Genomic DNA, 24,046 nt, shown 5'->3' with positions numbered 1-24,046 from the left:
AATAAAATAAAACTGGTTTTTGGGACTTCCAATTTGGATGGACAAGACTAAGAGTCAAGCTTTCAAATGAATTAAAGCTCTGTCTGGGTTTTTGATTAATTAATAAGCTGGAATGGAAGATTGCTGCTAATCCTCCGCCCCGGCCCGTGCTACGAGCATTCTGACAGTTAGTGTGACTCAGGTGTGTTGACTCATTTAAACTAACATATTCATCCTGCTGTAACCAGGTTTCTGTAAGGCAGAATAAATCAATATGTTGATCAATTATTATATCATTTACCAACAGGGACTTAGAAGAGAGAGACCTAATGTTTAATAGACCACATTTAACTGTTTTAGTCTGTGGTGCAGTTGAAGGTGCTATATTATTTTTTCTTTTTGAATTTTTATGCTTAAATAGATTTTTGCTGGTTATTGGTAGTCTGGGCGCAGGCACCGTCTCTACGGGGATGGGGTAATGAGGGGATGGCAGGGGGAGAGAAGCTGCAGAGAGGTGTGTAAGACTACAACTCTGCTTTCTGGTCCCAACCCTGGATAGTCACGGTTTGGAGGATTTAAGAAAATTGGCCAGATTTCTAGAAATGAGAGCTGCTCCATCCAAAGTGGGATGGATGCCGTCTCTCCTAACAAGACCAGGTTTTCCCCAGAAGCTTTGCCAATTATCTATGAAGCCCACCTCATTTTTTGGACACCACTCAGACAGCCAGCAATTCAAGGAGAACATGCGGCTAAACATGTCACTCCCGGTCTGATTGGGGAGGGGCCCAGAGAAAACTACAGAGTCCGACATTGTTTTTGCAAAGTTACACACCGATTTAATGTTAATTTTAGTGACCTCCGATTGGCGTAACCGGGTGTCATTACTGCCGACGTGAATTACAATCTTACCAAATTTGCGCTTAGCCTTAGCCAGCAGTTTCAAATTTCCTTCAATGTCGCCTGCTCTGGCCCCCGGAAGACAATTGACTATGGTTGCTGGTGTCGCTAACTTCACATTTCGCAAAACAGAGTCGCCAATAACCAGAGTTTGATCCTCGGCGGGTGTGTCGTCGAGTGGGGAAAAACGGTTCGAAATGTGAACGGGTTGGCGGTGTACACGGGGCTTCTGTTTAGGGCTACGCTTCCTCCTCACAGTCACCCAGTCAGCCTGCTTTCCCGGCTGCTCGGGATCTGCCAGAGGGTAACTAACGGCGGCTAAGCTACCTTGGTCCGCACCGACTACAGGGGCCTGGCTAGCTGTAGAATTTTCCACGGTGCGGAGCCGAGTCTCCAATTCGCCCAGCCTGGCCTCCAAAGCTATGAATAAGCTACACTTATTACAAGTACCGTTACTGCTAAAGGAGGCCGAGGGATAACTAAACATTTCACACCCAGAGCAGAAAAGTGCGGGAGAGACAGGAGAAGCCGCCATGCTAAATCGGCTAAGAGCTAGTAGCTACGCTAAACTAGCGGATTCCTAAAAACACGCAAAGTGAATAATGTGTAAATAATTTAGAGGTGATTCAGCAGAAGGAGTGCTTTAGTTAAGGCACGTAAAGATTACACTGGGAAACAAATCGTAATCTAGATAACTAGATCAATCTAACTGCGCAGATTAAACAGCTAACAGATACAGAAAAACACCGCTGTGCTCCGGAACAGGAAGTGATACAATACCGCAGTGAGAGCCAACCACCAGTGCTAACAAGCTAACAAGTATCGTGCAGACACCTGGAGCGGAGGGGATTTTAGAAGCAATTGCAGCTCTGAAAAACGATTTTGGCTCCAAATTTGACGGAGTTCTGACAGCAATCAATGGAATCAAGTCGGACTTTAAAGAGTTTTCATGCAGACTGGAACAAGCAGAGGATCGCATTGGTGACAAAGGATAATATGGCTGGTGAGAAAACTAAAATTGCGATGCTGGAGAAACAGGTGTCTGAGCTTACCTCTAAAGTGTATGACCCAGAAAACAGGAGTCGTCGTTCAAATCTGAGGCTGGTGAATCTCCCAGAAAAAGTTGAAAAGGGAAATGCAGCTGCTGTTTTGGAAAAGTGGCTTCCCAGAGTCCTGGAACCCAAGACCTTCCCTGCCCCACTGGTTATCGAAAGGGTGCACAGACTGCCAGGTGCTCCACAATCCTCTGCTCCGCGAGTCATGATAATTAAGTTTTTAAACTTTGGTGACAAAATCCGAGTCATGCAAGCAGCTAGAAAGAAGGGCAAGATCATGTATGAAGGCCACCAGGTCATGTTCTTTCAGGACATCTCCACCGAACTGCACAAGAAAAGAAGGCGTTTCGATGACGTGAAACAACGACTACGGGACCTAAAAGTGGACTACGGCATCATTTACCCTGCCAAGCTCAAGCTTTTCCATGAAGGGAAAACATGCATCTTTGCTGATCCTGCAGGTGTGCAGTCGTTCATCAAAGAACTGGAAGCGGAGCAGGCTGGCCACGATTAGCGCGATTACACAGGGGTGACCACGGTCAGTGTCTGAACTTTTCAAAGGCAGCAGTCGGCATGGAACTTTAACTCTCTATTTCATCTATCAAGAAAGGTACTGTCTGTGTCCTGTGCATGATGATGCTCTCCCAGGATGCACCTGACTGTAACATGGTTTTAATCCCACACACCAGATACATGTGTAAATATAGTTTAATTTGCTTGCTTTATTGTAAAAAGCCGATTGTGGGCGGAGGTTTGTTAATTGTGTGATTCGTTAGTTCATAACTGCTCCTCGTTGTTCGTGGATCAGTCGAATGTCTGGTTAGCTCCTAATGTTACGGGGGAGGATACGCCGTCTCGTTTGGGGAGACAGAGCTGGGAATATGTTAGGTGTTATCAATATAAATTTTATTTTGAAGTGTGGAATAACGACATGCAATCCTTTTTAAAGAATGAGATCACAGTTTAATTCACTCCTTCCTATTCACATGGGACCTGGTTGAAAATATTTATACTTGATTTTATGGTATATGTCTTTTAATGCAAGTAAACCCAAGTAATTTCAGTCTCCTATTCATCACACACTCGTGGGGTGATGATACTGATTCATAAATCTGTACCGTTTAAAGTGGACAATGTCATTCATGATATTGGTGGTATGTATTTGATTGTCCAAGGTACATTGATAAAAGAGAAGAGAAACATGATTAACATATACGCCCCGAACAACGACAATCCAAAATTCTTTGAAAATTAATTTCTATTAGTTTCTTCTCTTCCAGGGAAGGTTCTTATAGCAGGTGATTTCAGTTGCACTTTGGACCCTAAATTGGAAAAGTCAACTGGGGTGGACTCCTGCCATACACAAAGTAGGAAGAAGCTGTTACAGTACATAAAGGATTTAAGTCATACTCACGTATAGATTATTTTCTAATTTCCACCTCTATGTTCTCCTCCGTGATTAAATGTAACTATAACAGCATACTACTGTCAGACCACTCTCCTATTTCACTTCTACGTATATAGGGCCCAAGGGGTTGTTAAAGGCACTCTTAGATGGAGATTTCATCCCAGATGGCTTTCCGATTCAAATTTCCTGCAATTCTTAGAGACACATTGATTTGTTCTTTATTACAAATACAGATGAGACTTCTGCTATTGTCAGATGGGAGACCTTTAAGGCATACATCCGAGGTATGATTATTTCTTATACCAGTTCAAAAACAAACAAACATAAATTGAAATTGAATGAGCTTGACCATAAAATTAGACAATTGGAGAGAGAGACCTTTTTGGATCTTTTGGTGATTAGAGACCCTGCAAGGCTTATGACAAATGTGATTGTGGAATCCATTAGCTTAGCGGGAATTTTAGTGCTGAAAATCCACTATGGTGATAGTGCAGTTTATTTGCCAGGGAGGGAATTTCAACAAGTTGAGACTGTGGCCTGCTTCCGTAGTCGTGTCCATAAAAATCATAGATGGATATGCTTTCCAAACTTAATACCCATTACTATATTAGATGATGTTGAAATTGAGGATGGCCCAGTGGTTGTTCCAGCAATAGCAAAGATTTCATGTCTGCTACCTACAACGCGCGTGGAATGTCTTAAACCCAAACCTACTTCTAGGCATCTTATATATGCTACTCTGGAACCACCCCTAAACCCAAACAGTTCAACTGTCCACCCCACTGAGGTCCTTAGACTGGGTCTCATTAACATAAGATCACTGTCCTCAAAATCATTGTTGATCAATGATCTAATTATTGATCATCACTTAGATATGATTGGGCTTTGTGAAACCTGGCTTAAACCTACAGCTGTCCTCCCCTTAAATGAGTCCTGCCCACCAGCATATACATTTAGTCACGTCCCTCGTGATGCGAAGCAAGGCGGGGGTGTTGCTCTTGCTTGCCTCTATTGGTGGTTGGCTCTCACTGCGGTATTGTATCACTTCCTGTTCCGGAGCACAGCGGTGTTTTTCTGTATCTGTTAGCTGTTTAATCTGCGCAGTTAGATTGATCTAGTTATCTAGATTACGATTTGTTTCCCAGTGTAATCTTTACGTGCCTTAACTAAAGCACTCCTGCTGAATCACCTCTAAATTATTTACACATTATTCACTTTGCGTGTTTTTAGGAATCCGCTAGCTTAGCGTAGCTACTAGCTCTTAGCCAATTTAGCATGGCGGCTTCTCCTGTCTCTCCCGCACTTTTCTGCTCTGGGTGTGAAATGTTTAGTTATTCCTCGGCCTCCTTTAGCAGTAACGGTACTTGTAATAAGTGTAGCTTATTCATAGCTTTGGAGGCCAGGCTGGGCGAATTGGAGACTCGGCTCCGCACCTTGGAAAATTCTACAGCTAGCCAGGCCCCTGTAGTCGGTGCGGACCAAGGTAGCTTAGCCGCCGTTAGTTACCCCCTGGCAGATCCCGAGCAGCCGGGAAAGCAGCCCGACTGGGTGACTGTGAGGAGGAAGCGTAGTTCTAAACAGAAGCCCCGTGTACACCGCCAACCCGTTCACAATTCTAACCGTTTTTCCCCACTCCACGACACACCCGCCGAGGATCAAACTCTGGTTATTGGCGACTCTGTTTTGCGAAATGTGAAGTTAGCGACACCAGCAACCATAGTCAATTGTCTTCCGGGGGCCAGAGCAGGCGACATTGAAGGAAATTTGAAACTGCTGGCTAAGGCTAAGCGTAAATTTGGTAAGATTGTAATTCACATCGGCAGTAATGACACCCGGTTACGCCAATCGGAGGTCACTAAAATTAACATTAAATCGGTGTGTAACTTTGCAAAAACAATGTCGGACTCTGTAGTTTTCTCTGGGCCCCTCCCCAATCGGACCGGGAGTGACATGTTTAGCCGCATGTTCTCCCTGAATTGCTGGCTGTCTGAGTGGTGTCCAAAAAATGAGGTGGGCTTCATAGATAATTGGCAAAGCTTCTGGGGAAAACCTGGTCTTGTTAGGAGAGACGGCATCCATCCCACTTTGGATGGAGCAGCTCTCATTTCTAGAAATCTGGCCAATTTTCTTAAATCCTCCAAACCGTGACTATCCAGGGTTGGGACCAGGAAGCAGAGTTGTAGTCTTACACACCTCTCTGCAGCTTCTCTCCCCCTTCCATCCCCTCATTACCCCATCCCCGTAGAGACGGTGCCTGCTCCCAGACCACCAATAACCAGCAAAAATCTATTTAAGCATAAAAATTCAAAAAGAAAAAATAATATAGCACCTTCAACTGCACCACAGACTAAAACAGTTAAATGTGGTCTATTAAACATTAGGTCTCTCTCTTCTAAGTCCCTGTTGGTAAATGATATAATAATTGATCAACATATTGATTTATTCTGCCTTACAGAAACCTGGTTACAGCAGGATGAATATGTTAGTTTAAATGAGTCAACACCCCCGAGTCACAATAACTGTCAGAATGCTCGTAGCACAGGCCGAGGCGGAGGATTAGCAGCAATCTTCCATTCCAGCTTATTAATTAATCAAAAACCCAGACAGAGCTTTAATTCATTTGAAAGCTTGACTCTTAGTCCTGTCCATCCAAATTGGAAGTCCCAAAAACCAGTTTTATTTGTTATTATCTATCGTCCATCCTGGTCGTTACTGTGAGTTTCTCTGTGAATTTTCAGACCTTTTGTCTGACTTAGTGCTTAGCTCAGATAAGATAATTATAGTGGGCGATTTTAACATCCACACAGATGCTGAGAATGACAGCCTCAACACTGCATTTAATCTATTATTAGACTCTATTGGCTTTGCTCAAAAAGTAAATGAGTCCACCCACCACTTTAATCATATCTTAGATCTTGTTCTGACTTATGGTATGGAAATAGAAGACTTAACAGTATTCCCTGAAAACTCCCTTCTGTCTGATCATTTCTTAATAACATTTACATTTACTCTGATGGACTACCCAGCAGTGGGGAATAAGTTTCATTACACTAGAAGTCTTTCAGAAAGCGCTGTAACTAGGTTTAAGGATATGATTCCTTCTTTATGTTCTCTAATGCCATATACCAACACAGTGCAGAGTAGCTACCTAAACTCTGTAAGTGAGATAGAGTATCTCATCAATAGTTTTACATCCTCATTGAAGACAACTTTGGATGCTGTAGCTCCTCTGAAAAAGAGAGCTTTAAATCAGAAGTGCCTGACTCCGTGGTATAACTCACAAACTCGTAGCTTAAAGCAGATAACCCGTAAGTTGGAGAGGAAATGGCGTCTCACTAATTTAGAAGATCTTCACTTAGCCTGGAAAAAGAGTCTGTTGCTCTATAAAAAAAACCCTCCGTAAAGCTAGGACATCTTTCTACTCATCACTAATTGAAGAAAATAAGAACAACCCCAGGTTTCTTTTCAGCACTGTAGCCAGGCTGACAAAGAGTCAGAGCTCTATTGAGCTGAGTATTCCATTAACTTTAACTAGTAATGACTTCATGACTTTCTTTGCTAACAAAATTTTAACTATTAGAGAACAAAATTACTCATAACCATCCCAAAGACGTATTGTTATCTTTGGCTGCTTTCAGTGATGCCGGTATTTGGTTAGACTCTTTCTCTCCGATTGTTCTGTCTGAGTTATTTTCATTAGTTACTTCATCCAAACCATCAACATGTTTATTAGACCCCATTCCTGCCAGGCTGCTCAAGGAAGCCCTACCATTGTTTAATGCTTCGATCTTAAATATGATCAATCTATCTTTGTTAGTTGGCTATGTACCACAGGCTTTTAAGGTGGCAGTAATTAAACCATTACTTAAAAAGCCATCACTTGACCCAGCTATCTTAGCTAATTATAGGCCAATCTCCAACCTTCCTTTTCTCTCAAAAATTCTTGAAAGGGTAGTTGTAAAACAGCTAACTGATCATCTGCAGAGGAATGGTCTATTTGAAGAGTTTCAGTCAGGTTTTAGAATTCATCATAGTACAGAAACAGCATTAGTGAAGGTTACAAATGATCTTCTTATGGCCTCGGACAGTGGACTCATCTCTGTGCTAGTTCTGTTAGACCTCAGTGCTGCTTTTGATACTGTTGACCATAAAATTTTATTACAGAGATTAGAGCATGCCATAGGTATTAAAGGCACTGCGCTGCGGTGGTTTGAATCATATTTGTCTAATAGATTACAATTTGTTCATGTAAATGGGGAATCTTCTTCACAGACTAAAGTTAATTATGGAGTTCCACAAGGTTCTGTGCTAGGACCAATTTTATTCACTTTATACATGCTTCCCTTAGGTAGTATTATTAGACGGTATTGCTTAAATTTTCATTGTTACGCAGATGATACCCAGCTTTATCTATCCATGAAGCCAGAGGACACACCAATTAGCTAAACTGCAGGATTGTCTTACAGACATAAAGACATGGATGACCTCTAATTTCCTGCTTTTAAACTCAGATAAAACTGAAGTTATTGTACTTGGCCCCACAAATCTTAGAAACATGGTGTCTAACCAGATCCTTACTCTGGATGGCATTACCCTGACCTCTAGTAATACTGTGAGAAATCTTGGAGTCATTTTTGATCAGGATATGTCATTCAAAGCGCATATTTAACAAATATGTAGGACTGCTTTTTTGCATTTACGCAATATCTCTAAAATCAGAAAGGTCTTGTCTCAGAGTGATGCTGAAAAACTAATTCATGCATTTATTTCCTCTAGGCTGGACTATTGTAATTCATTATTATCAGGTTGTCCTAAAAGTTCCCTAAAAAGCCTTCAGTTAATTCAAAATGCTGCAGCTAGAGTACTGACTGGACTAGAAGGAGAGAGCATATCTCACCCATATTGGCCTCTCTTCATTGGCTTCCTGTTAATTCTAGAATAGAATTTAAAATTCTTCTTCTTACTTATAAGGTTTTGAATAATCAGGTCCCATCTTATCTTAGGGACCTCGTAGTACCATATCACCCCAATAGAGCGCTTCGCTCTCAGACTGCAGGCTTACTTGTAGTTCCTAGGGTTTGTAAGAGTAGAATGGGAGGCAGAGCCTTCAGCTTTCAGGCTCCTCTCCTGTGGAACCAGCTCCCAATTCAAATCAGGGAGACAGACACCCTCTCTACTTTTAAGATTAGGCTTAAAACTTTCCTTTTTGCTAAAGCTTATAGTTAGGGCTGGATCAGGTGACCCTGAACCATCCCTTAGTTATGCTGCTATAGACGTAGACTGCTGGGGGGTTCCCATGATGCACTGTTTCTTTCTCTTTTTGCTCTGTATGCACCACTCTGCATTTAATCATTAGTGATCAATCTCTGCTCCCCTCCACAGCATGTCTTTTTCCTGGTTCTCTCCCTCAGCCCCAACCAGTCCCAGCAGAAGACTGCCCCTCCCTGAGCCTGGTTCTGCTGGAGGTTTCTTCCTGTTAAAAGGGAGTTTTTCCTTCCCACTGTAGCCAAGTGCTTGCTCACAGGGGGTCGTTTTGACCGTTGGGGTTTTACATAATTATTGTATGGCCTTGCCTTACAATATAAAGCGCCTTGGGGCAACTGTTTGTTGTGATTTGGCGCTATATAAAAAAAATTGATTGATTGATTGATTGATTTATAAATCTAGGTTTAGCTTATTAGCTGTTGGGGGTTACAAATATAACTCATTTGAGCATCTGATTCTCCGCTCTGCTCAGGATATTACACATTGCCAAGGTCAGAAGAATAAAAATCAGTCATATTACTTTGTCACTGTATATAGGCCTCCTGGCCCATATTCTGAATTCTTAGATGAATTTGGTGCAGTCATCTCTAACTTGTCAACTAGTGTAGATAACATTCTGATCATTGGTGACTTTAACATTCATATAAATAAGCCTTCTGATCCCCTCTGCAAATCATTTATAGAAATTGTGGATGCATTAGGATTTCGGCAATGCATTTGGGATTCGACGCACATTAGTGGAAATACCCTGGATCTGGTTCTCGCACGTGGTGTTGCTGTCACAAATATTGACATCATGCCTCTTACATCAGTGGTGTCTGATCACTCGCTTATTAAGTTTACAGTTTCGCTGCCGTGTTTAGTGGAACAAATGGTAAATGGACTGCATTTATATAGCGCTTTTCCATCTGCATCAGACGCTCACAGCGCTTTACAGTTATGCCTCACATTCTCCCCGATGTCAGGGTGCTGCCATACAAGGCGCTCACTACACGCTCCCGGTGGAACAACAACCTTATATATCTTTACGGCGATGCATCAACTCCTCAACTAAGACTGAACTCGAAGCTAGACTGCCTGATGTCTTAGCTTCACATTTGACAAATACCCAGTCAGTAGACAGTCTTATGGATAGTTTAAACTCAGTGCTCAAAACTACACTCGACATGATTGCACCACCTGTGTTAAAACCGCTCTCCCCCAAATCACAGTCACCTTGGTTCAATGATTATCTGTGTGACCTCAAGCATAAAGCAAGAGGTCTAGAAAGGAAATGGCGTCGTTCAAAAATAGAAGTATTTCACCTTGTGTGGCGTGATGCTATCTTAGACTATAAGAATGCATTATTGGCTACAAAGCGGACTTACTACTCTGATTTGATCAACAAAAACAAGCATAACTCAAAGTTCTTGTTTGACACGGTGGCAACACTTTTGCATGGACAACCACCTGTAGTTCGCTCTCCTTTTACAGCACAAGATTTCCTGGATTACTTTGGGAAGAAAATAGAAGACATCAAGTTAAACATATCCCGGCATGCCTTAATCCAGCCACTACACCCTGCTATTGATGTGGGCGCCACTACTGAGGTATTACCTAGATTTACAGAATTTGACAATATCTCACTAGGGCATGCTGACAAAACTCGTAATGTCAACAAAAAGCACAACCTGTTTATTTGATCCTATACCAACAAAACTGTTTAAGGACCTGTGGCCCACTCTTGGGTCGACTGTGCTGGAAATGATTAATCTTTCTTTAACTTCTGGCTCTGTTCCTAAATGTTTCAAATCTGCACTGATTAAACCATTACTTAAGAAACCTAATCTTGACCCTAGTGTATTGACAAACTATCGGCCGATATCAAATCTATCATTTTTCTCTAAAATTCTGGAAAAAGTGGTGTCATGGCAGCTCATAGACTATCTTACTGAGAATAATCTCTTTGAGCCACTGCAGTCTGCTTTTAGAAAATATCATTCCACAGAGACGGCTCTCACTAAAGTGGTGAATGATCTTCTGCTTACAATGGATTCGGACACCACTACGGTTCTGTTACTGTTAGATCTCAGTGCTGCATTTGATACAGTGGATCATTATATTCTACTTGATAGGCTGGAAACTCATTTTGGGATTACTGGGAGTGCCCTTGCATGGCTGACGTCATACGTGACCAGTCATTCTCACTGTGTTTTGTACAGTAACATTACCTCTAACCTTAGTGACATTAAATTTTGGGTTCCACAGGGGTCTGTCTTAAGCCCCCTGCTTTTCTCCCTTTATATAGCACCCCTTGGGCACATATTGCGGTGTTTTGGGATTACCTTTCACTGCTATGCAGATGATACTCAGTTATACATGCCGATAACTGCTGGTAATCTCGTTCACATAAAATCCTTAGAAGATTGCCTTGCAGCAGTGAGAAGTTGGATGTCTAGAAACGTCCTACTTTTAAACTCTGATAAGACTGAAATGATGTTTCTTGGTCCAGTGAGACATCAGCATCAATTTGACCAGTTAATACTCAGCCTCGGCTCGTGTGTCATACATCACACTGACAAAGTGAGGAACCTTGGGGTAATTTTTGATCCTTCATTGCCCTTTGGCCTCCACATTAGAAATATTACTAGGACTGCTTTCTTCCACCTGCGAAATATAGCGAAGATTTGTCCCATCCTGTCTATGGCTGATGCTGAGACCCTGATCCATGCATTTATCTCTTCTAGATTGGACTACTGCAATGTTCCATTTTCTGGTTTACCGCAGTCTAGCATTAGGGGTCTCCAGTTGGTTCAAAATGCTGCAGCCAGACTTTTGACACGAAGCAGAAAGTTCGACCACATTACACTAATTTGGCATTCTTTCACTGGCTTCCTGTCCCAGTGAGATCAGCTTTTAAGGTTCTGCTACTAACCTATAAAATTATTCATGGACTGGCACCCTCCTACCTAGCTGACCTAATTAAACCTTATGTACCGGCCCGGGCTTTACGTTCTCAGGGTGCAGGACTACTTTGTGTCCCTAAGGTGAATAAGAAGTCTACGGGTCACAGAGCTTTCTCTTATCGTGCCCCTGTTCTGTGGAATGATCTCCCTGCGTCAATAAAACAGTCATATTCTGTGGAGACTTTCAAGTCCAAACTTAAGACGCACTTATTTTCCCTTTCATATGGCTAGCATACTTTTACAGTTTTGTTTTACACTTTTTACTCTTTTAATTCATTTTATTAGTAATTGGAGCAGGCCTCGGCCTCAACTTTACCTAAATTCTGGGTCTTTTAGTGAAGTTTAGGGCTATTGGCCGGCGATCACCTTAGTATTTCTCTGTTTTTCTTGTTGTTTAATGCTGACAAATTATACAGTATTTCTTGTCTTTCTGATGCCTGATTCTGTTTTTTCTCTCTGTTTAAGGTGCAGCTCCATCCAGAGATGGGAGTTGTGTTCATGTTGGCGATCCTCCTGTCCTGTGCGCCAATAGCATTTTTTTTATATTCGTCCATAAATTGTTCTGTGAATCGTTCTGTAATTTATGTTATGTAGCATGGCCCAAGCAGAGGGTCACTCCTTTGAGTCTGGTCTGCTTGACGTTTCTTCCTCAGAGGGAGTTTTTCCTTACCACAGTTGCTCTGGGGGTTGGTAAGGTTAGACCTTACCTGTGTGAAGCACTTTTAGGCAACTCTGTTGTGATTTGGCGTTATATAAATGAAAATAAATTGAAAAAATTGAAATTGAAATTGGATGACTCCACAAAAATAAAACAAGAATAAAGGCTACTTAAATCCCAATACGAGGAATTGTCTACATTGAAAGCAGAAAACAGTTTAATTAGGCTCAAACAGAGTTACTATGATCAAGGTGAAAAACCTGGGAGATTGTTGGCCTGGAGAATAAAGAAATTGGATGCAGACAGGGCAGTTACTGCAATTCAAACTCAGAGTGGAACAATAACAACAGATCCTCAGGAAATTAATGATACCTTTTCCATTTATTATAAAGTGTTATATACAGCTGAATCCTCAGAAAATTTGAATACACAATCTGAATTCCTGAACAATCTTTATATCCCTTCCATACCAATTGACTTTAAAGGGCATATGGATAAGAAACTAGATGCTCCAGAAATTGCTGATGCTATTAATAATATGAGGGGAGGTAGAGCTGCAGGCCCCGATGGTCTCCCTATTGACATTTACAAGATATTTAAAGATAAACTCGTTGAACCTCTTTTAGCTATGTATGAGGAGTCCTTCCAACAGGGTCATCTCCCAGATTCCCTGAGAAATGTGCTGATAACACTTATTTTGAAACCCAATATGTCCCCTACCAATTGCGCTTCATATAGACCCATTTCACTGCTTAATACAGACGCCAAGATTATTGCTAAAGTAATGGCTAGAAGACTGGAACTGGTGCTCCCAACTGTCATCAACCCAGATCAGAATGGTTTTGTGAAGAACCGTCAAGCCTTTCACAATGTGAGAAGGGTGCTGAACTTGATACATGCGAGGGAGGGAACCCCTAACACCGCCTTTCTGTCCTTAGATGCTGAAAATGCATTTGATAGAGTGGAGTGGAGCTACTTATTTGATGTTTTATCCCATTTTGGGTTTGGTAATTACTTCAGAAAATGGATTGAGACGCTTTATACTGACCGAACGGTAGAGGTCTCCACCAACTACTTAATATCACCCCCTTTCAAACTCACAAGAGTTACCCGTCAGGGGTGCCCTCTTTCGCCATTGCTATTTGTTTTGGCAATGGAACCGTTTGCGATAGCGGTGAGGTCACACCCCTCAATTTCAGGTATAAAAGTATCGGACACCGAACATCGCAGTGTAATGTATGCTGATGACACCCTCTTACTTCTAACAGACCTAAATCAATCAATTCTTAATCTGACTAATTTAATTGACGCATTTGGAAAATTTTCAGGCTTTAAAGTAAATGAAACAAAATCCTCCATCATGTTTTTGAACAAACAGGAGCAGATAAATTCAGTGATAAAACACCCTTTCAATAATGCAATAAATGGATTTAAATATCTCAGTATCACTATCACCCCAACCATTAAAGATTTAGTAACCTGTAACTATGATTCTGTGATCTCCACAGTAACTGAATCCATGAATAGTTGGTCATCATTGCCAGTCTCTTTATTGGGGCGTATAAATGTAATCAAGATGAATATACTTGTACTACCAAAGTTTTTATATCTATTTCAATCGGTCCCTTTACCACCACCATCACAGTTCTTCTCTAAAATCAAGCAACTATTTACAGAGTTTATTTGGAATAACAGAAGGTCAAGGTTGAGAATGTCACTTCTTTACCTGACATATGAGAGAGGAGGGTTACAATTACCCAATTTACAATGGTATTTCTGGGCTGCTCAAATCAAAGCTGCAATACACTGGTTCTCGCCTGAACCTTACCTACCTTGGGTACAACTTGAAAGTACTTGCACCAAAGGCCTGTGACTTGACACTTACTTGTACTCTGTCAAAAAATTGAATCGGCTTACTGATAGCCCTTTTGTGAGGAACACAATTAACGTCTGGCACAATGTGCAATCACTTCTTGGTGAATCCACTGTTTTCAGGCTTCTCACCAATATGGGGGAATGATAACTTCACTCCTGGCAGAAAAGACCAAGGTTTTAAAATGTGGGCAACAAAGGGCATTTGCAAAGTTTTGGATCTATACAAAGAAGGTAAATTAGTTTCATTTGAAGAAATCAGAAATGAATATGATATTCCTCGGACACACCTATTTAAATACCTACAGCTACGAAGTTTTGTTTATGCACAGATGCACTCTTAAACACAGCCCCCTTTGTCCCTGTTAGAAAACATAGCAGTGAACAATCGTACTGGCAAGGGTCAAATATCCTTACTTTATAATATACTGGTGACAAATCATAAAGACTCTGCTGAACACAGGAAAATTCAATGGGCAACTGACTTGAAAATAGACCTCTCAGAGGAGAATTGGAGAGAGGTGTGCTCAAAGGCTCAACTTCTAACTAAATACCCACCTTAGACTGATTCAATATAATTGGATTATGAGAACTTATATTACTCCAGATAAATTGAATAAGATGAATCCAAATATTCCTGATATCTGTGTTAAATGCAATGTTGAAAAGGGCACCTTACTTCACTGCCTATGGGACTGTCCTGAGATATGAAATTTCTGGAATGAAGTTCTAAAATGCATTTCTCAGATGACCCGGAATCCAGTACCCGACTGTCCTGCACTTTTGCACTTTGTATTCTTAATTTATATCCAAAGGACTGTATGCTAAACAGCGAAGAAAAGAAACTCACGGACTTATGTTTAGTACAGTCTAGACGTTTGATCTCTCTTTGCTGGAAAGACATTAGGAGACATTGTTCGTCCAATGAAAGACCTAGCAGGCTTTTAATGAGCCTTTCATTGGATTCAGGTGTGTTGGAGCAGGGAGACAACTAAGAGTGTCAGGAAGGTGGCTCTCGAGGACCGAACTTGGCCACCCCGCTTTAGGATTTGGCTGTTAAACCTCAGAGCTTGTAGAATTTAAATTGTTCTCCCAGACCACACTTTGTTGGCTTTGGGCTTTGGGCTTTTGCCCTTTGCGTGTGGCCATTCTTCCAGTCCTACCTAGTAAGTAAGTAAGACCTTTTGGCTCCTTCCTTGTTTTCACTCAGGGTCACCACAGCAGATCCGAGGTGAATATGCATGTTGATTTGGCACATGTTGATTTTACACCGGATGCCTTTCATGATGCAACTCCACATTGGAAAGTGGGTAGGGTTTGAACCAGGAACCTTCCACACTAGAAAAGATGTGTAGTAACCACTTGGCCACCACACCTTCCAGTCCTGCCTACTGTTATGCTTAGTCCTGCATTTAAAGATGACTCAGACACCATCTATGTGGGTTTCACTCTTGGCTTTACTGCGTGCCATCCACAGTGGTGCCATCTTGTGAACTGCTCTGGTACCCCGAGCATGTTGGGTAATGTTCTTCAACAACACATAACACGACACCTGCTTGCCACAAAAAAGTAAGATCTTGTGTCTTACTTCCCTTTCATCACTGATCTATAATACGTGTGCATTGAAGTCAAAGAGCCACTTAATAGATGCATTTATTACATTAAAAAAACAAAACAACTGTGTTTATCAGGTGAGTACTGTATTTTCTAGAGTGTAAGGCGCTGCTAAGTTTGTCAATTTGGGATACATATATATATATATATATATATATATATATATATATATATATATATATATATATATATATATATATATATATATATATATATATATATATATATATATATATATATATACAGTGAGGAAAATAAGTATTTGAACACCCTGCGATTTTGCAAGTTCTCCCACTTAGAAATCATGGAGGGGTCTGAAATTTTCATCTTAGGTGCATATCCACTGTGAGAGACTTAATCTAAAAAAAAAAAAATCCGGAAATCACAATGTATGATTTTTCAATAATTTATTTGTATGTTACTGCTGCAAATAAGTATTTGAACACCTGTGAAAATCAATGTTAATATTTTGTACAGTAGCCTTTGTTTGCAATTACAGAGGTCAAACGTTTCCTGTAGTTTTTCATCAGGTTTGCACACACTGCAGCAGGGATTTTGGTCCACTCCTCCATACAAATCTTCTCCAAATCTTTCAGGTTTGGAGTTTCAGCTCCCTCCAAAGATTTTCTATTGAGTTCAGGTCTGGAGACTGGCCAGGCTACTCCAGGACCTTGAAATGCTTCTTACGGAGCCCCTCCTTAGTTGCCCTGGCTGTGTGTTTGGGGTCATTGTCATGCTGGAAGACCCAGCCATGACCCATCTTCAATGCTCTTACTGAGGGAAGGAGGTTGTTTGCCAAAATCTCGCAATACATGACCCCATCCATCCTCCCTTCAATACGGTGCAGTCGTCCTGTCCCCTTTGCAGAAGAGCACCCCCACAGTATGATGTTTCCACCCCCATGCTTCATGGTTGGGATGGTTTTCTTGGGTTTGTTTCCTCTAAACATGCTAAGTGGAGTTGATTCCAAAAAGCTCTATTGTGGTCTCATCTGACCACATGACCTTCTCCCATGCCTCCTCTGGATCATCCAGATGGTCACTGGTGAACTTCAAATGGGCCTGGACATGTGCTGGCTTGAGAAGGGGGACCTTGCTGCCCTGCAGGATTTTAAACCATGACAGCATCATGTGTTACTAATGTAATCTTTGTGACTGTGGTCCCAGGTCTCTTCAGGTCATTGACCAGGTCCTCCTGTGTAGTTCTGTGCTTTCTCAGAATCATCCTTACCCCACAAAGTGAGATCTTGCATGAAATCCCAGAGTGAGGGAGATTGACAGTCGTCTTTTGTCTTTTCCACTTTCTAATAAATAATCATAACAGTTGTTGTCTTCTACAAAGCTGCTTGCCTGTTGTCCTGTAGTCCATCCCAGCCTTGTGCAGGTCTACAGTTTTGTCCCTGGTGTCCTTAGACAGCTCTTTGGTCTTGGCTATGGTGGACAGGTTGGAGTGTGATTGATTGAGTGTGTGAACAAGTGTCTTTTATACAGGTAAGTTCAAACAGGTGCAATCAATACAGGTAAAGAGTGCAGAATAAGAGGGCTTCTTAAAGAAAAATTAACGGGTCTGTGAGAGCCAGAATTCTTGCTGGTTGGTAGGTGTTCAATTACTTATTTGCAGCAGTAACATACAAATAAATTATTTAAAAAAAATCATACATTGTGATTTCCAGATTTTTTTTTTAGATTATGTCTCTCACAGTGGACATGCACCTAAGATGAAAATTTCAGACCCCTCTGTTGTGTGGGCCGCCAGAAGAGGAGGTACTGCTGGCCCACCACCAGAGGGCGCCCTGCCCGAAGTGCGGGCTTCAGGCACGAGAGGGCGCTGCCGCCACGGACACAGCCGGGGGTGACAGCTGTCACTCATTATCTCATGACAGCTGTCATCCATCTACACTTCATCATTCCACTCCATAAAAACCGGACGTCATCTCCACCTCGTTGCCGAGATATCATCTACCTGTGAAGGTAATATTCTCAGCCTTAACTGTGTCTTAGTCTGAACTCTTTTTGCAGCCGCTTTCCTGTGGTGTTCCCTATCTGAGAGATTGGCGTTTGGTGTGATCAGCGACGGCTTCGCTTCACACCCCAACCAGATAAGTGGTTAGACAGGAGCTGCACGAGTGTGTGTTAGAGGTGGAGGTGGAATTCCCACCATTGTTGTTACTGGGTGTGCACGCACCCACATATGACTGTTTTTGCTCCTTGCCAGCAGTACCAGATCCGACACTCGGAGACGGTGGCCACCTGGGGACTCGGAACTTGGCGGTTCCAGTATTCTCCAGGTTCGGTGGCGGAGGAAATCGTGTGGTTCCGGTTCTTCTCAGAACAGACGTCTTCTATCCTCGAGCCTGCCCACACGTCACCTTTGTGGATTGACTGTTTGCTCAAATTCTGTAATCCTCTGTGTTTTTGTTGTGCTCTTTCACAACAGTAAAGTGTTCATATTCGACTCTTTCATTGTCCGATCATTTGCGCCCCCTGTTGTGGGTCCGTGTCACTACACTCTCCCAACAGGATATCTCGGCCAGCGTCATGGATCCCGCGCGGCGTCAACCATCTGTTGGACAACCAATGGAAGAGCAGGGTGCACAGGCGTCTGCAGGAGGCGTGATTGGTGAATTGCAGCAAATCCTCACCACCTTTACCGCTCGGTTGGATTTGATGACCGAGCAAAATGTCATCCTTAACCGCAGGATGGAGGCTCTCACCGCGCAGTTGGAAGCGTGCGCTCAGGGCGCTGCTGCAGCTCCTCCTCCTGCCGACCCGGTGCAGAATATAGACGTTCCACTGGTCGTTCAACGACCCCCCCCCCCCCCCCCCACCATCCCCTGAAACATACATAAGTCCTCCAGAGCCGTACGGAGGTTGTGTGGAGACATGCGCGGACTTTCTTATGCAGTGTTCGCTCATCTTTGCACAACGTCCCGTCATGTACGCGTCTGACGCCAGTAAGGTGGCTTATGTTATTAACTTGCTTCGTGGTGAGGCACGCGCTTGCGCTACAGCGCTTTGGGAGCAAAATTTACGGCTCCTTACCACTTATACTGGGTTTGTGAGGGAGTTCAAAACGGTTCTTGATCACCCTAATAGAGGAGAGACTGCTTCAACTGTGCTGCTCTCTATGAGACAGGGGCGCCGGAGCGCAGCCAAATATGCAGTCAACTTCCGCAGTGCGGCTGCGAGGTCCGGCTGGAATAACGTTGCGCTCCGCACCGCCTTCATAAACGGACTGTCGTCGGTCCTGAAGGAGCACCTGGTAGCCAAGGAAGAACCGCGGGATCTAGATGGGCTTATTGATCTCATTATACGGTTAGACAATCGGTTAGAGGAACGCCGTCGGGAGCGAGACGAAGGACATGGCCGGGCACGTGCCGTCCCTCTCCCTTCCGGGTCCGAAAAGGTTCCGCCCTCCCCACACTCCACAGCCTCAACGCTCCGTGTGGCTACAGCTCCCCCTGCTGACGAAGCTATGGACACGAGCAGGGCCACATTTAGACCACCTAACAGACAGAGGAGGCTGGCCCACGGGGAGTGCTTTGTCTGCGGCTCGAGTGAGCATCTGCAGAGAGACTGCCCCAAGCGGTTAAACACCAACGCCCGCCCCCTAGAAACTGGGCTTAGGGTGGGCCAAGACATTCACGTGGGGCATACACATATTTCCACACGACTCCCAGTTACAATCCTGAGCAGGGATTTAACCCTTCAAGCCGCAGCACTGGTGGACACGGGGTCAGAAGGGAATCTGATAGACAGCAGATGGGCTAGGGAGGTAGGGCTCCCTCTGGTGGCGCTCCCTTCGCCATTGCAGGTGCGGGCACTAGATGGCACCCTTCTCCCTTTAATCACACACAAGACACAACCAGTAACTCTGGTGGTGTCTGGAAATCATCGGGAGGAGATCGAGTTTTTTGTGACTCCTGCTACCTCCCGCGTGATTTTGGGCTTCCCTTGGATGTTGAAACACAATCCCGGGATTGATTGGCCGTCTGGGGTGGTGGTTCAGTGGAGCGAAACCTGCCATCGGGTGTGTTTTGGATCCTCGGTTCCTCCCGGTTTACAGGCTAAGGAGGAGGTCAAAGTCCCTCCCAATCTGACGGCAGTGCCGGTTGAGTACCACGATCTTGCTGACGTCTTCAGCAAGGATCTGGTGCTCACCCTTTCCCCGCACCGTCCGTATGATTGTGCCATTGATTTGATTCCGGGCGTTGAGTTTCCGTCCAGCAGGCTGTACAATCTCTCACGACCTGAGTGCGAATCAATGGAGACCTACATCCGGGACTCATTAGCTGCCGGGCTGATCCGGAATTCCACCTCCCCGATGGGTGCAGGTTTCTTTTTTGTGGGCAAGAAAGACGGCGGACTCCGTCCATGCATTGATTACAGGGGGCTGAATGAGATTACAGTTCGCAATCGATATCCGTTGCCCTTGTTAGATTCAGTGTTCATGTCTCTGCATGGAGCCAAAATCTTCACCAAGTTGGATCTTAGAAATGCATACCACCTGGTTCGGATCCGGAAGGGAGACGAGTGGAAGACGGCATTTAACACCCCATTAGGTCATTTTGAGTACCTGGTCATGCCGTTCGGCTTCACTCACGCCCCCGTGACGTTCCAAGCTTTGGTTAATGATGTCTTGCGGGACTTCCTGCACCGATTCGTCTTCGTATACCTGGACGATATACTCATCTTTTCTCCAGATCCTGAGACTCATGTCCAGCATGTACGTCAGGTCCTGCAGCGGTTGTTGGAGAACCAGCTGTTTGTGAAGGGCGAGAATTGTGAGTTTCACCGCACCTTTTTGTCCTTCCTGGGGTTTATCATCTCCACCAACTCCGTCGCCCCTGATCCGGCCAAGGTTGTGGTGGTGAGAGATTGGCCCCAACCAACAAGCCGTAGGAAGCTGCAACAGTTCCTCGGATTTGCAAATTTCTACAGGGGGTTCATTAAGGGATACAGTCAGGTAGTTAGCCCCCTGACAGCCCTGACCTCTCCAAAAGTCCCCTTCACCTGGTCGGATCTGTGCAAAGCCGCGTTCAGGGAGTTGAAACGATGGTTCTCGACTGCACCAGTTCTGCTGCAGTCCAACCCTGGCCGCCAGTTTGTGGTTGAAGTGGACGCCTCTGACTCAGGGATAGGAGCCGTGCTATCCCAGAGCAGAGAGACCGATAAGGTTCTTCACCCGTGTGCCTACTTTTCTCGCAGGTTGACCCCGGCTGAACGGACCTATGACGTAGGCAACCGAGAACTCCTTGCGGTGAAAGAGGCTCTTGAGGAGTGGAGACACCTGTTGGAGGGAGCGTCTGTGCCGTTCACGGTTTTCACTGACCATCGGAACCTGGAGTATATCAGGACCGCCAAGCGGCTGAACCCCAGGCAAGCCCGTTGGTCACTGTTCTTCGGGCGTTTTGACTTCCGGATCACCTATTGCCCCGTGACCAAGAACCAAAGTTCAGATGCCTTGTCCCGGGTACACGAAGACAAAGTCAAAACTGAGCTGTCGGATCCACCGGAGCCCATCATTCCGGAGTCCACTATCGTGGCCACCCTCACCTGGGACGTGGAGAAGACCGTCCGGGAGGCCCTGGCACGGAACCCGGACCCCGGAACTGGACCAAAAAATCGTCTGTACGTCCCACCAGAGGTCAGAGCTGCAGTCTTGGATTTCTGTCACGGATCCAAGCTCTCCTGTCATCCAGGGGTGCGAAGGACCATGGCAGTTGTCCGGCAGCGCTTCTGGTGGGCGTCTATGGAAGCCGACGTCAGGGAGTATATCCAGGCCTGCACCACCTGTACCAGGGGCAAGGCAGACCATAAGAGGACCCAAGGACTTCTCCAGCCGCTCCCGGTGCCTCATCGCCCCTGGTCCCATATCTGCCTGGATTTCATCACGGGCCTCCCGCCGTCCCAGGGCATGACTACCATCCTGACGATAGTGGACCGGTTCTCCAAGGCGGCCCACTTTGTGGCCCTCCCGAAGCTCCCAATGGCCCAGGAGACTGCTGACCTCCTGGTCCACCACGTCGTTCGTCTGCATGGCATACCAGCTGACATAGTCTCGGATCATGGTCCCCAGTTTTCCTCTCAAGTCTGGAGGAGTTTCTGCAGGGAACTGGGGGCCACCGTGAGCCTCTCGTCCGGGTACCACCCACAGACGAACGGACAGGCAGAACGGGCCAACCAAGAGTTGGAACAGACCCTCCGCTGTGTGACATCAGCGCACCCGACGGCCTGGAGTAACCATCTGGCCTGGATCGAGTATGCACACAACATTCAGGTGTCTTCTGCCACTGGCCTCTCCCCGTTTGAGGTGTGTCTGGGGTACCAGCCCCCGTTGTTTCCCGTGGTGGAGGGAGAGGTCGGTGTGCCCTCGGTCCAGGCCCACCTGCGGAGGTGCCGTCGGGTGTGGCGCACCGCCCGTTCTGCCTTATTAAAGGCCCGGATGAGGGCTAAGACCCATGCAGACCGCCGGCGGTCCCAGGCCCCTGCATACCAGCCCGGGCAGGAGGTGTGGTTATCTACTAAGGACATTCCCCTGCAGGTGGACTCACCCAAACTTATGGACAGATTCATTGGACCCTTCAAGATCATCAGAATCCTCAGTCCTGCTGCAGTGAAGCTCCAACTCCCGGCTTCACTGCGGATCCACCCTGTTTTTCATGTCTCCCGTATTAAACCACACCTCACCTCACCCCTCTGTGCTCCCGGTCCAGCACCGCCTCCTGCCCGGATCATCGACGGGGAGCCTGCTTGGACAGTGCGCCGGCTCCTGGACGTCCGTCGAATGGGCCGGGGGTTCCAGTATTTGGTGGACTGGGAGGGGTATGGACACAAAGAACGCTCCTTGGTAAAGAGGAGCTTCATCCTGGACCCGGCCCTCCTGGCCGATTTCTACCGCCGTCACCCGGACAAGCCTGGTCGGGCGCCAGGAGGTGCCCGTTGAGGGGAGGGTCCTGTTGTGTGGGCCGCCAGAAGAGGAAGTACTGCTGGCCCACCACCAGAGGGCGCCCTGCCTGAAGTGCGGGCTTCAGGCACGAGAGGGCGCTGCCGCCACGGACACAGCCGGGGGTGACAGCTGTCACTCATTATCTCATGACAGCTGTCATCCATCTACACTTCATCATTCCACTCCATAAAAACCGGACGTCATCTTCACCTCGTTGCCAACATATCATCTACCTGTGAAGGTAATATTCTCAGCCTTAACTGTGTCTTAGTCTGAACTCTTTTTGCAGCCGCTTTCCTGTGGTGTTCCCTATCTGAGAGATTGGCGTTTGGTGTGATCAGCGATGGCTTCGCTTCACACCCCAACCAGATAAGTGGTTAGACAGGAGCTGCACGAGTGTGTGTTAGAGGTGGAGGTGGAATTCCCACCATTGTTGTTACTGGGTGTGCACGCACCCACATATGACTGTTTTTGCTCCTCGCCAGCAGTACCAGATCCGACACTCGAGAGACGGTGGCCACCTGGGGACTCGGAACTTGGCGGCTCCAGTATTCTCCAGGTTCAGTGGCGGAGGAAATCGTGTGGTTCCGGTTCTTCTCAGGACAGACGTCTTCTATCCTCGAGCCTGCCCACACGTCACCTTTGTGGATTGACTGTTTGCTCAAATTCTGTAATCCTCTGTGTTTTGGTTGTGCTCTTTCACAACAGTAAAGTGTTCATATTCGACTCTTTCATTGTCCGATCATTTGCGCCCCCTGTTGTGGGTCCGTGTCACTACACTCTCCCAACACCCTCCATGATTTCTAAGTGGGAGAACTTGCAAAATTGCAGGGTGTTCAAATACTTATTTTCCTCACTGTATATATAAAAAGTAAGTCCCTTTAGCTGCTCTCTTGTTTGCACTTGGGATCGCCACAGCAAATCCAAGGTGGATCTGCATGTTGAATTGGCACAGGTTTTACGCCAGATGCCCTTACTGACGCAACTCCACATTAGATGGAGAAATGTGGCAGGGGTGGGATTTGAACCCGGAACCTTCTGCACTGAAACCAAGCGCATTAACCACATATAAAAATTTCATAAATGATGGGTTGCATAAGTAATCAGCCCCTTTGGTATAATACCTGTAAATAATCAGTTTAATTGCCAGTTTTCTTCTGACAGTTCTTCTTCTGATAACTGGGGATACAAAATGCAAAACATGCACTATGCACAGTTTCTCCAATCACAGCCACAGAAGCCTGTAACTTCTTCTGGGTTGTCTGGGTGTCTTGGTGGCTTTCCTCACTCTTCTCTGTCTTGCACAGTCACTCAGTTTTGAGAACTGTCTACTCCATGCAGATTTACCATAGAGTGCCATACTGTTTGTATTTCTTCATAACTGATGTAAATAAAGTTCAAGACA

General features: G+C 45.0%; 1 protein-coding gene across 1 annotated transcript in view; it reads left to right on the top strand.

The window, feature by feature from the left end:
- Positions 1 to 24,046, top strand: part of map1ab (microtubule-associated protein 1Ab) — a 267,674-nt gene that overhangs the window by 129,475 nt on the left and 114,153 nt on the right. The gene's annotated exons all lie outside the window — the stretch shown is intronic.

The sequence above is a fragment of the Thalassophryne amazonica genome, chromosome 8 (assembly GCF_902500255.1).
Source record: "Thalassophryne amazonica chromosome 8, fThaAma1.1, whole genome shotgun sequence".
In the NCBI taxonomy this organism is placed as follows: Eukaryota; Metazoa; Chordata; class Actinopteri; order Batrachoidiformes; family Batrachoididae; genus Thalassophryne; species Thalassophryne amazonica.
The sequence above is the reverse complement of the archived record's forward strand: the minus strand, read 5'-3'. Positions and strand labels throughout refer to the sequence as shown.